Source organism: Hipposideros armiger, unplaced genomic scaffold, assembly GCF_001890085.2.
Source record: "Hipposideros armiger isolate ML-2016 unplaced genomic scaffold, ASM189008v1 scaffold_226, whole genome shotgun sequence".
Classification (NCBI taxonomy): Eukaryota; Metazoa; Chordata; class Mammalia; order Chiroptera; family Hipposideridae; genus Hipposideros; species Hipposideros armiger.
The window spans coordinates 1,965,551-1,979,794 of record NW_017731576.1 but is presented as its reverse complement, the minus strand read 5'-3'; the positions used below and the strand labels follow the sequence as shown (position 1 = coordinate 1,979,794).

General features: G+C 37.8%; 1 protein-coding gene across 4 annotated transcripts in view; it reads right to left on the bottom strand.

The window, feature by feature from the left end:
* The window catches only part of PPP2R3A (protein phosphatase 2 regulatory subunit B''alpha), a 155,852-nt gene that overhangs the window by 128,888 nt on the left and 12,720 nt on the right, over window positions 1–14,244 (bottom strand). For 2 of the 4 annotated variants that reach the window (XM_019654584.1, XM_019654585.1), the window contains exon 2: window positions 5,300–5,488. The exons of 1 other annotated variant lie outside the window; for it this stretch is intronic. The gene's annotated coding sequence lies outside the window, so the exon portion shown is untranslated. The remainder of the gene's footprint in view (window positions 1–5,299; window positions 5,489–14,244) is intronic. One more of the 4 variants, XM_019654586.1, reaches the window with a different exon arrangement.

Sequence of the window (14,244 nt, the reverse complement as noted above, 5' to 3'; positions counted from 1 at the left end):
TATACAGTTAAAAGTATTTGTCAATATAAGCCTAAAAGAACTCTTTCAATTGGTAAAAAACGTTCTGATATCATAGTTTGAGTTTTTCTTTGTTAATGGCATATGAAAGAATGAGTTTTACAATCTTTGATTTGATGAAATATGGTAAAAATTTTCAGTCAGTCTAAACATCTATTGTATCGGGATAGAAAGCAGAATAGAATAATTTCTTGGAAAATTATAGTTAATTATTCTGAATGTTTACATTTATCCCACCTTAGGTTTTGCTGCCTGTGGCCTGCCCATCCCCTAAGACCTTTGTCTATTCTGATTCTTTCATCCCTGCCAAGGGTCAGAGTCTGTTATCCCAATTTCTGCATATGTGGTTCATAAGTAACTTTCAGATTTCATTCAACTCTTACTATCACTTCTACTTTAAGCAGTTTATCATTACTCTAACAAATACTTTCCAGTAGCTCCTAGTATTCATCCATAGCAAACTGCTATATGGCCATTGCTGATGAAGTGGATCTGTTGTGAAGCAAAGGAACAGAAGCAGCACACAAGAAAAGTCAGAAGGGAGAGGACTGGATTTTGAAAGCTAAGAGCCTTACCAGGTGAAGAGAGATTAAACTGGACTTTATAAGCAAAAAGAAATTCTACAAGGGCTCACAGATATGAAAGGGCCATGTATGTTTGGAGAACTATAAGAAGTGTGGGATTGCTGGAGTTGGAAGTGTGCAGTATGAATTTTACAGTTTAAAGCTCTCTTCCAGACAGTAAGAATGAAAATAAGAAAGTAATCTTTAAAGAACCTAAGAGACACCTGTAACCCCAAATCACTATATATGAAAATAGAAAACAGAAGCAGGAATGGTACACAACTTAGGGGAGTAGCAAAAGAAGGGATACAAGCAAACCAATTCATCCTGCACAACCCCAAAAAGGTCCAGGTGTGGAGATACTAAGTACCATAGAAAATGGGCTAGGGTAGAGGATTGCACATAGGGAAATTGTTTGAAATTCTGCAAAGGAAATAGTTGGACCTTCCCACCTCCACTCCACAAACTCAAAAAAATCATCCCTCTTTCACCCTGCTGAAGACAGGAAATTTATTTGATGGTGGGGAAAAAAACAAAACCAAACCAAACAAAACAACACCAAACCAGAAAAGCACCAACCCCAGGGGCATCACACACAGAGGGTGGTAAAGGACTGAAAATTGAACAATTACATTCTTGACCAGCCTCCTTTCCGCTGCCCAGATCAAGGTCACAAGAAACCAGACATATTACCTCCAACTCCCAGCCCCCACTGTGGATTAAAGGATCCTTCTCTGGAGATTAGAAATCCCATCTAACCAAACGATTGCCTTACAGTGAAGCCCACTAATTGACAAATGCTATCCACAAACAGGAAGCTTCCTTCCAGCTTTTTTAGAGCATTGCTTTCATTTTAAATTAATTTTATTGATGTATAATTTACATACAAAACTGTACACATTAAGTGTACAGTTCAATGCAATTTAACAAGAACCATGTAACCACTGCCCTAAAACAAAACCGGAACATTTACATCACCCTAAAAGTATCCCTGTGACCTTTCCCTATCAATTCTCCTAACCCACAATATCTGTCAAGCACTGATCTGATTCCTATCACTATAGATTAGTTTTGCCAGTTCCAGATATTCATATGAATATAATCATAAGCTATACACACTTTTCAGTCTGGCTTCTCTTACTTAGCACAACGGTTTTGAGATTCATCCACATTTCTGCATGCATCAGTTGCATAATTCTTTTTACTGCTTAGTAGGTATTCTTCTATATGAATATACCAAAATTTGTCTTATCCATGAGTTGATGGACAATTGAGTTGTTTCTAGTTTGGGCGACTATGAATTAAAGCTGCTATGAACATTCAAGTAAAAGTCTTTCTGTGGATATGTGTTCATTTCGTTTGGGTAATTAACAATTACTGAGTCATAATAAGTGTATATTTAACTTTATAAAAACCTGTAATACTGTTTTCCAAAGTGGTTCTACCATTTTACATGCTCATCAACACTTGAGAGCTCTAGTGGCTCTACATACTTTTGGATACTTGTCAGTTTCTTTAATTTCAGTTATTTTAGTGGGTGTGAAGTGGTATCCCACTGTGACTTTAATTTACATTTCCCTGATGACTAATGATGCTGAGCATCTTTTCACAGGCTTATTAGCAATTCATATGTATCTTTTGTGAAGTGTCTATTCAAATCTTTTGGGTTGTTTTTGATTATTGAGTTCTAAGAGTTCATTTATATATTTTAGATAACTGATATTTTCTCCTGGTCTGTAGCTTCTCCTTCCGTTTTCTTAGCAGGTTTTGAAGAGTAGTAGGAGGTTTTAATCCTACTAATTTTTATTAATCCAATTAATCAATTTTTCTTTTATAGTTAATACATTTGTATCCTGTCTTAAGATCTTTGCCTATGCCAAGATCATGAGGACTTCTCTTAAGGATTTTTTTGTTAGTTCTATAGTTCCAATTTTTATGTTTAGGTCTATGACCTATTTTGAATTTTTATGTATAGTATAAAGCTGTTTGGAGATCATCCAGGACCATGTGCTCAAAAGACTGTGTCCACTGAATTATGTTGGAACCTTTGTTGGAAAACAAATGACCATACATATGGGTTTATTTCTGGATTCTCTATTATTTTGTCTTTATATATACCATTACCATTCTTTCTTTATTATTATAAGTTTATAGTAAGTCTTAAAATAGTAATGTAAACTCTACAATTTTTTTCTTTTTCAGAATTGTTCTGGCTATTCTAGGTCCTTTGTCCTTCTTTATCAATACTGGAATCTGATTGCCAATTTTCACAAAGAAAACCTGCGGGGATTTTGATTGAAATTTCAGTGAATTTAAATCTCTATTTGGTGATAATGGAAATCTTAACAATGGTAAATCTCCAATCCATGCAATCCATGAACATAGTATATATCTCCATTTATTTAGATGCTCTTTTATTTCTCTCAGCAATGTTTGTAGGTCTTTCATTAAATTTATTCTCAAGCATTTTATGTTTTTTGATGCTAACCAAAAAACATAAATGGTATTGTTATTTTAGTTTCATTTTTCATTGTGTTTGTTGTTGGTATATAAAATACAGTGGATTTATGCATTTGTTCTTGTTGCTTGCCACTTGGCTAAATTCAGTTATTAAGTATAGTATTTTTCTGGTAAATTCCTTGGGATTTTCTATGTAGACAATCATGTTGTCTGAAAATAGAGATAGTTTTACTTTTTCCTTTCCAATATTTACTGCCTTACTGCCTGTTACACTGGTTAGGCTCTCCAGAACAATACTGAATAGAAGTGGTGAGTTTAAAAAAATCCTTGCCTTGTACTTGATCTTAAAGCAAAAATATTCACTCTTTCACCATAAAGTATAATGATAGCTGTAGGTTTTTTGGTAGATACCCTTTATCAGATTGAGAAAGTTCTTGTCTATTTCTAGTTTGTTGAGAGTTTTAAAAAATCTCATATGGTTGTAAAAAAAATCTCATATGGTTGTCAAATAACTTATTATGCATCGGATGATCACATTTTTACGCTTTATTTTGTTAGTGTGGTAGATTAAGGGTAAGAGAACTGAAATTCATATCAGGAAGGCAAGATGTAGTGTTTAAAATTTATGAACTCACAATATAATGCATTTATAAGTATGGAGATAAATAATGGAAAAAATAACTAAAAAAAATTGGTTGTCTCTGAGAAGGAGGCCTAGTTCGGAGTGGAGACTGATTAATTTTTTTAACAAATGTATTTTCAAATTCCCTTTTTATCTTTATTAAATTTATTGGGGTAACATTGGTTAGTAAAATTATATAGGTTTCAAGTGTATAGTTCTATAATATATCATCTATAAATTGCATTGTGTGTTCACCACCCAGAGTCAGTTCTCCATATATTTGACCTCCTTTACCCTTTTCTACCAGCCCCTCCTTACCTTCTGGAAATTTTTTAAAAAGACTTTTAAGCATTGACACTTTAAAAATGAGAATTAATATATAATATCGATAACAAATTTTAAAAAACTAAAAATGGGTTCTAGGGCGATGTGAAAATAAGGCTGGGGCTGGTTACTGTGTGCTAAGCCTTGGAGGCAATGGTGCAGGGGAGAGGAATGCAGCTTCAGGCATGGGTTGTTTCGGTGAAGCATCCCCTAGATATTCCTCACGCACATGGATATATATACGTGGCGGTGAAGAGAGAGTTGAAAATAATGGTTTGGGAGCAAGCACCAGACAAAGGTTTTAAAGCCATAAGAGGAATAAGACTGAACATGCATAGGATGAAAAAAGGGTCAAAGACAAAATTCTGAGGAAGGCTGGCATGTATGGGTCGAGGAGAAGGATGCCAGGAAGGAGGCAGAGAACTGATTTTCAAAGGACAGGAAGAAAACCAGCCAAATATGACACGGAAGTCAAGGGAGGAAAGTGTTTCATTCTTCCAACATGCTGAATTCCAAAGATTTTGTGTACCAACAAACATTCAAGCTATAGTTTTTCTTTTTATAGGTGTTTCTCCTTAATTTCATGGAGAAATTTGGGGAGTTAATAAAACCTTAACATAAATGTAATGATGGAAAATAGAGAATGGTGTTATACTATTTTTTATGTTGCTATTTGTGTGTTTTATTTCAGGACACATCTGGAACAGAAAGTATGAGGTAAAGAAGTTCCATGGGTTATCTCAACTGATGAAAGGCTTCAAGAAGAACATGATCAACATAAATTGTAGACACAAGAGAAAATTGGCTGAATGTCCATGTCACTTAGGTGGGGAATTTGAAGACTAGGAAGAGGAAAAACTGTAAAAAATGTCTAAAAGCTTTTTCTTTAACAGAGTAAACAAGGTGTGATGATTCAGAAGTAATGAGTCACTTTGAAATAATAAAACTATTAATTTGCCTGGAAAACACTGGCACTCTTTGGTGGATGACTCAGTATGGAAACTCATCCCGAGGGAACAATGTAGAGGAATACAAAAACATATACCATAGAACTACTTGTAGGAAAAAAAGTGACCTGGAATATTTTATTTGTTACATTCACTTCAAAAATAGTTCAGAAAATAAATTGGGAAATCTCTTAGAAGGAAAATTTTTTCTGATGCTCAAAGAAATTGTGTACGTGAATATGAAAGAACAATTAATGCTTTAAGTTTAGGGCTAATGTCTTAATGAGACTAAAAGTAAAATAAGAACATCTCTGTAGCAGGCCTGATTTGAGCATATGGGAATTAGGAAGCGCTTAAAAACTTACTTTTATTTTCACGCCAGTGGAGAAACAGGAAATGTGGCTACAGGGAAAAGTACCAGGTGGGCAGTCAGGAGCTCCTCGCCCCAGCTTCTGCTTCTGCGCTGACCAACTGAGTAAGCTGATCAAGTCACTTCCCTCACTGGGATTTCGCCTTCTCTTCTGGAAAAACAGGATGAAAGCTGGCTCTGGGGTCTAGGGAACATGAGAAACGCAAAATTTTTTTTCTTGACTTGATTAGAAAAAAGCTATATTTTACCAGAGAACTGTTTTCTATTACTTGATATGGGAAGCACAGTGAACTGGATATTAATTTTTAATGCATGTAATTTACAAAGCTACTGATTTCCCCAAGTTCTGGCTCTGAAAGGGGTAAACTTCTACCGTTTTATAATTTTAAAACTTTATACCTACTGTATATTCTAAAACATCAATAATAGTTGTCTGTTTGCTGGTAGTATTTTCAGCTACTTTAATTCACATATTTGCCTTTTCTAAGCCTTTTTCTTATTTTTGAGGAGATCATGTAAAACATCAAATCACATTCAATATATAAAAATCATTTGGACAGTTTAGAAGAACATATTATATACAACACAGTTTAATAAACATTGAAGTGCCACTCTAAGCTAGGTTCTCTCTTCAAGATGAGGGAAGTATGAATTCTATGATTTTGTCTCAAGTAGCTTACAGCGTGAGTTGGCAGAGATAGAGAGTACCTAAACTTTATATCAAGGAAGATATCCAGAGAGGAGGATAGCCAAGCCCAGTCCTGGAGAAGAGCAGAAGTAGTTGGCTGCAAAAAGAAAGGGTAAATGCCTTGTGGACAAAGGGAGCAAGGCACGAGATGGCACAGGATGTGTGAGGAGCCACCAGGAGTTTGGTATGATTCCAGTGTCAAGTTTGAAGGAAGGCTTCTAGGAGCTACAGCTCAGGGTGGTAGGGCAGAGGCAACAGCATCAGAGGGCCCCTGAGAGGGTTCAACGGGGGCAGGAGGGACAGGTCATATTTATACTGTAGGTGTACCACTGTATAGCACTGCAGAGGACAGAAAAACAAAGATCACACCTAGCGATAGTATCAATGTGAACATTTTTATAAATGTCCTTTTTTGGCTTTAAATATACACAGGCATGGGGAGTTTTGTGAATATTTATTTTTTTATTTTTAACCAAAGTGAGATTTTATTATAGTTTATTACCTTCTTTTTCCACTTTCCATGAGAATAAAATATATTAGATCTTATATACATCGTGTATACCAAGTTTACTTATTCAATTCTCTATTGAGGCACATTAAGTTGTTTGATAAGTAAGGTGCAGAAAGGGACAAGCAGCAAGCAAATGACAAAACTGACTTTAGCTGCGACAGCATTTTGAATGTTCTGAAGGTGGAAAAAGGTAAGACATGTGGAAGCTCATGAGATTTTAGCGTTCCAGACATAAGATGAATAATGTCTGAGTCTGGAATTCTTTGTGGATGAAGAGGAATTTCCAAAGGGGAAACAAAGAAAGGACTGCAACCCAACACACACTAAAAATGAAGTAATTTCAAATCTTCACATCTGCAAAACAGATAGGATGTCAAAGAACACACTCAGACAACTTAGAACAGTGGGTGGACTGCCAGGGAAAAACTAAGTGCCATTCTAGTGATAATCCACAACCACAACTTTCCAAGGAAATGACAGAGTTCCCCAAATTGTGCTCTCGCAGAAAGAACACTGAGCCTTTCTTGTGAGATGCTAGGTAGCCTTATTAAGACTTCATGTATCCTCCCTGGGCCTCTGTCCTTTGGGCGGGCTCTGTGAGTTACAAGCTGTGCTTGTCGGAGTTCCCTTGGAAGCTGCCAATACTAGGCATTTCCCACTGGAACCAGAATAGCTCTGTCTTTATCTGTTTTATATATTAGATCTCCAAAAAAATATTTTATTTGGAAAAAAAACACAAAAAACTGGGCTCCACAGCTACATAATATTCTTAAAACCACAGAATTTAAAAAAATATCATTCACCCTTCAGATTATTTGTTATTCACAAAGGTAAAAATGTAGACTTATCATGGAGGGATCTGAAAGTCACCACCTTAACATCTTAGTTAAATTTAGCATCACTAATGAGACAATCAGACAATGTGTATCTCTCAATATGATGCAATAGGAAGATCGAAGTATCTTTCATGGAGTTTTTTTGCCAAAAATATTTAGCTTTAATCAATCTTTTAGGAAACACAGGTGATAGAGAAATAAGTTAAACAATACCATGAGGAAACAGAAATTCATGATATGGATCATTCTATAAGACAATTATCTTGGTGTCCTCAATAAGGGTATCATGAGGGAAAAAGTACGTGCGTGGAGGTGGGTTGTGGGGGAAGGAGAATGGAAGAAATACCAACTATAAAGTCTCTGAGGTAGAAGCACGTTTTGCAAGAGTGAGAACGGCGGTGTGACTAGGCTTTGACTTTTACTGAATGGGAAGTTACTGAAGATTTTGAACAGAGAAATGACATGATTTGACCTACTTTTTAACAAGATTATTCTGGCTGCTGTGATGAGAACAGACTAAAGGAAACAAGAGTGAAAACAGGGAGACCAAAAAGGGGGCCAAATCTGCTTGGAATAATCAAGGCAAAAGATGATGTTGGCTTGGATCAGGCGGTAGCAGGGGAAGAGTGAGAAGTAGATTCTGAATATATTTTGAAACAAGAGCGAATGGGACAGGTGTGTGGTTTTATGGAAAAAAGGAAGGTCAAAGTCTAAGGGTTGTTTTTTTCACATTGTTTTTGGTTATTGTTGTTGTTTTTTTGCTTGAACAACTGGAAGAGAACTGATACTGAGACTGGGAAGACTTCAGGAAAGTTTGCTGGTGGGAGAGGAAGTGGTGGTGGCAAGGAAGGTCAGTAGTTCAGTTGTGAACATTACTTTTGAAATGCCGATTAGACATTCAGGTAAAGATATGAGGAATGCTGTTGGAGAACTGAGTCTAGACTTTAGGGGAGAGATTTGGGCTGATACAAATTCGAATCATATTTAAAGCCTTAAGACTACATGAGATCACCAAATGAGGCAAAGCAGAAAGAAAAGAGGAAGAAATATACAGAAATATTTATTCTATAATAAATCTTACTCTATAAGATTCTATAGAAAATGTATATTTCTATATAGGAATATAAAAAGAAACATCCAAAGGCTGAGGCCGGAGGCACTCAAACATGCAAAGCAGTGCTGTCCAATGGAACTTCCTGCGATGATGAAATATTTATAAATGTGTCATTCAATAGGTAGCCACTACCCATATGTGGCAATGGAGCACTTGCAATATGGCACTTGAAGCTGATTAACTGAATATTGAATTTAAACAGCTACATGTAGCTTGTGCAGATCTAGAGTTTGGGGAAGTGAAGAGGAAGCAGCAGGGGAGGCTGAAAAGAAGTGGCCAGAGAAAGGAATTGTGAAACAATTCTCCATGGGTCTTCCATGTTTCTTCACACACTTCAAGCAAGGCACTGACTGTCTTGATAGTCAGTGATATGAGCGTTGTAGACTATCTTTTCAAGAATGTTTGTATAGCAACAGCCTTGGAAGACTTGGTAGTGTCTCCCTCCACAGCAAAGGGTCACTGTCCAGTACAATAATGTTTCCCTCTAGAACAAAGACAAATCATGTTTATTGCCCATTATAAAAGATTTGGTTTCTCTAAAATAGGTTTCGTTTTTAATAACACAACTCACCATGTGTGCAGCTATAATCTGGCCCCCTTTACATTGCCTCAGAGGTAACTGGGGCTCAAAGAAGCAGTACAAAACTACTGCTACACTGGCTACTGCTACTGCTGTAAATAATAAACTGTCTTTTGTCTCCGATCCAGAAGTCTTGTGTCTTGTACCACCATTCCTGAAACTGTGGCAGGGTAACTTGTTAGCTTACAAAAAGAGTAAAACCTTAGATCCTTCATAGTTCTTGACAAGTAGCTCAGAAGCCAACTGAAGAAGCTGTTTCAAGGAGAAGGAAGTGATCAATTCTGCTCCTGAATATTGTCAAATAAGTACTGAAAAATGACAGATGTGGACATGGCTGGTAAATGATTAAGAGTGGTTTTAATGGAATTGTGGGGGCCGAAATCTGACTTGCTTGAGTACAAGAAAGAATGGGAAGAGAAACAGCAACAGACTATAGACAACTCTTCCAAGAAGTTTTGCTATGAAGTTTCAGTGAAGCAAAGCAATAGAGGGGAAGGCAGAGTCAAGGAGGATTATTTTTAAGATGGGATAAATAAAAGCATATTTTCATGTATAAAACAATGATTGAGGAGAGGGAAAAACCAATACAAGAGAATTATGACCACTTAAATGGGTCAGTTCTTTCACAGTAACAGGACAGAAAACACAGTACACGCAGGTAGTGGGTAGCTGTGGTGGTGAAAGCTCTTGTTTTCCTTTTTCAATTCAGAAATAAGTGGCAAGGTCACCAACTGAAGATGAAGAGTGGGGAGAAGATAGTGAACATGTGAGGAGACTGAAGACATACAATAGTCATCTGGGGGAGATGAAAGAGAATGGGGAAATCTATGATTGCAAGGCAACATTATGGGTCCATTTGAGGTTACGATCATTAATTTAAGGCAAGCTCAGCAGCATGGTTTTACACGTAGGGAACAGGCAAAGAGTTGTATTTAATCAGTGCTGTGGTTTAGCCAGGTAAGGTTAATGAAGTGAGAGAGGCAAAAAAATTGATGATGTATGCAAGGGAGACATGACTAATGATGGAATCTCAGCCTCTATCCCATCTTCTGAAGTTCTAACCTTTCCACTGAGCCCTGTGGGACTCATGGCTAGATATCAGCAAACGCCCCATATCCTGGACCTCTTCTCTGAAGCTTACCTACTTATTTAAATGGAGACTGGGTTCTTCCCCCCAAAATGCTGCTTTCCCTGTAGCCCTCTGAGATGGTGACTCTTTTTCCCTTCCATGCCCTTCAGACATGAGGCCTGATAAGCACCCTTCTTGTTCCTCACTGATACTCTCAGTCCATTCTCACTCTGCCCTCTCCAAAAATCCCCTGCTTTGAGTCACACACATTAGACTCCACACCATTAGACTCTACCATCCACTACCCTTCCTTATTGCAACATTTAAGTCTCCCCAAGGTCACTCCCTTTCATTCCTTGATGATTTTAGCTTCTGGCTCACTGTCACTCCAACACTATTTCTGTTACAATTCTTATTTGATTGCAACATCCAAATAGCTAAATAATCCATCTGATAACCTGGCCTTTTAGTTTCTTGACCTTTTCTCCACAATAATTGTGTTGATCTTGTTTTCTACCTTGTCTTAGCCACCTTCTCCCATGACCATACCCTAACCCTTTAGAACATCTAAAAGTACATTTTAATAACCACACATCTGAAGGAGTATCATTTCCAGAAATGTACTGGTGAGTTCAGAGTAAGACAAGCCCTCTGTAGGCCTCCACTAGCAGTTGAGACCACTCTGCAGGAATTCATGCTACTATCATATCATCAAGAGATCGTGAGAGAGAACGAGATGGGGAGTATGGGGCATGCTTCTCTTTGAGGCTTTTAGCTTGGGCTTAGGTGGGACGAGGTGCGAGTGTGAAGGGCTAGGGTGGAGGCAGAGGCATGCTGCTATGTCGGCTGATCCTTTTTACACTGGGCTCTCGAAGGGAAGATTCATATTATTACACCATAATTTTTTTTTAAGTCTTATATGCTGGGTATTGTGCTGAGCAATTCAATGCATTATTTAATTTGTTCTTATGTCAACATTGAGTTTAGTGTTATTTCCATTTTACAAGTGAGGAAACTGGGGCTAAGAGAGTTTTTAAAAACTGAGAAATTACACACTTAGAAAGTGGAAAAACTGATTTGAGCCCAGGTTAACATCAAAACCCCTCTGTCCTATACCATGTCTGTATGAAGGCTAAAGTAACTAGCATAGTCATCACCTGAGTCACTGCAATAATCCCAGATTTCTCAACTTCTAAGGAAGGAACTGTCTCAAATTTGTAGGCGTAAGAAAAAGGAAGGACAGAAGGATGGAAGAAAGAAAAAAAGAGATAAGAAATTTATACAACACTGAAGTTATTGTAGTAATCTGGCTAGATAGAACAAAAATGTTTCTTAACCCCAATTTTGTTTTTCAGAAAGCTTGTAAACTTAATAAATTTATTAGTGAATGATGAAATTGTGACATCTAAAATAGCCATGTAAAAGAAAATCCTAACAGAAAAGTTAATGGAGTAAAACTTAAAGTTAAACTCTTGAAAACCAATAAATAATGTTAATGCTAACTATCTGAACTTCAGATTTTAAGTATATTACCAAAATTTATAAGCATAATTAAGACAATGAGCTTTTCAAAAATATTTACTGGGACATAATTAAAAGTATATTCATAAATGGCATAATATCCAGGAACAGAATTATATACAAGACATGACATAAGAAGCATAAAGCTTTTTTTTTTAGAACAAGTGACCTGTGAGATTAAATCAACAGGAGGGAAATGGAAAATGCAGAAGACTCTAAATGCAGGAGACCTGAAAATATCAGGGCAAGGAAAAAAATTAACAGAAGAGTGAAACATGAGATTTGATTTGGAGAAAACATAAATACAAAGATTCAGTGTAAAGATTTTCTAAACAGAAGAAGGTTAGAAATCATTTCCATTTATTCACAAAGTATTTATTCAGCATTTATAGCTGTTACAGTTGCTCAGGAAGGAGGAAGATGGGATTCAGGTGGCAATGTGATGGATCATGGAAGCAGGAGAAGAGATGAATGAGAAAGGCACTGCAATTTACTCATCCTCATATCCCCAACATGTAGCCAGTGCAAAACATAAAATAGGAATTCAACAAGATTTTCTTAATGCATGAACTGTCAGATGCTGTAGAACACCCCAAAATTCAACCGGGGTAGGGGAACAGGACAAAAGCCCAATGGAAATATCTCCAGGTAAGAAGGAAATGCAGATCATGTTGAACTGACAACCTTTGCAGTTCTCATGTGTCCCTCTAGGTCTCACATGTATTCCTCAACAGAACCCACAGCTTCCCTATTTCTTAGTTTCTATCCTGGATACAGCTTTGTTATCGTATCTCCTGGCCCCACTGACGCCCTCTATTTAGTCAATCTTGACATATGTCAGGTGAGGTCTTATCACAATTAAGATTGTTAGTTCATCTTTGCACCGATCCAGAGAATCTTTGAGCTTGCCCACTGGAAGAGTACATGAAGCATTTTTCTGTCTACACGACAATTTCAGGCAAAAGGTTGTGGTCCTGTTGGCTCAAGAGTAGTACCTAACTAAACAAAACAATCCTTGGGGCACAAGGCTGAATCACCCACCACCTCTTGTGGGGCTCTGTGGCCACAACTTCAGCAGAACATTTTTCATTCAATATCATGACAGAAGTGCTGGGGACGTGGGGAGAGCTAGGGAAGAGGATGCTGAGATCAGACAGGAAATGCAAGAAGCCAAAGGGGAGACATACTGGGGATCCACACCACAAGGCCAGAAGCAGGTATGGAGACTGAGCATAGCCAGAAACGCACAGTCAGAAAATTAAACGCAAAAAGGTTGAGAATAAACACAGAGCTATCTGCTGTAACAGCACAAGCGAGGTTGTTCATGACTTGATTTTTATTTGCTGACCGCACACATGGTGCATCAGTCTGAGCTGATGGCTCCAAGCCTAGCTAGGGTCAGGGCAGTCAACACGCCTGCCTCACCAACCTACGACTGTCATTCATATGACTGTCATTCATATCCTGAGGGGCATGAGGAGAACCCTGAGATGCTCCAGAGTTTTTCATTCACCTGACATTCTACAGGTGGGACAGGAATCCTTATATTCTGCAGATGAGGCTCAGCAAGGCTTTATTCGTTATTATTTACTTACTGTACAGACAGACAACCTGATAGCCTGGTAAATACACAACCAGAGTACCTTACTGGGGCAACAGAACTCTTTAAAAGGTACCTTTTTAGGTGTTTGGAAGTCCATAAAAGTGGAATGCCATATCTGCAGGCCATACTCGGAATATAAACTCACTCAGTAAGGCCTGTCAGTCCTAGCTCCAAAATCTCTCTCAATTTTCATTTCTCATTACCTCCACTGCTAGAATCCTGGCCCAAATTATCCTCTACCTGCACTACTGTCATGGCCTTCTAACTGGTCTTTCTGCCTCCATTCCTGCCTCTGCATACTCCAGTCATTCTCCAAAGAGCATAAGAAGAATAATGTATGTAAATCAGAGCAAACTGATCTGTTTCAGATGCTCCAATAGCTACCTACTGCATTTGGAACAAAATCTAAAGTCCTCTACCTGCTATATGTCCAGAATTTCCCTACCCCCTCCTGACCTCATCTTGTTCTGCTCTTCCTCGGCTGTTTTTTGGTTTCTCCAACAGCCTCTTCTTCTCCCTAGACCAAGGCCCTATCTCATGCCTTTCTTTCTACCCCATTATCCAGTTTAATGTCTGCACAGCACTTATCAGTACCTGAAATGGATTTGTTTATTGCTTACACATTTACTGTATTTACACATCCCTGCAATAGAATGCACACTCCAGGAGGGCAAGGATTGTTTGCCTCATTCACCACAGTATCCCAACACCCAAACAATGCCTGGCACAGAGGAGGCATTTAATAAAGGAAGGGAAGGAAGAAAGGAGGGAGGCAGTTTGCTAATATACTACCATTTCTGTTTTCTTGGCCAAGATCTGGACTAGGAAAAAAGTTCCTTTTTATAACCAGTTCAAGGAGGGACTGACTGACTCCATCTAGGATGAACTGGCACTCATGGACATTCTGATAACCGCTCAGCTTAATCAGCATTTTATCTGATGAAAAGGCTTATTTAGCATATGCTCTGAACCTAAGATCAGCACCTCTGGCCCCCATCACACGTGCCCTTGTACTGAG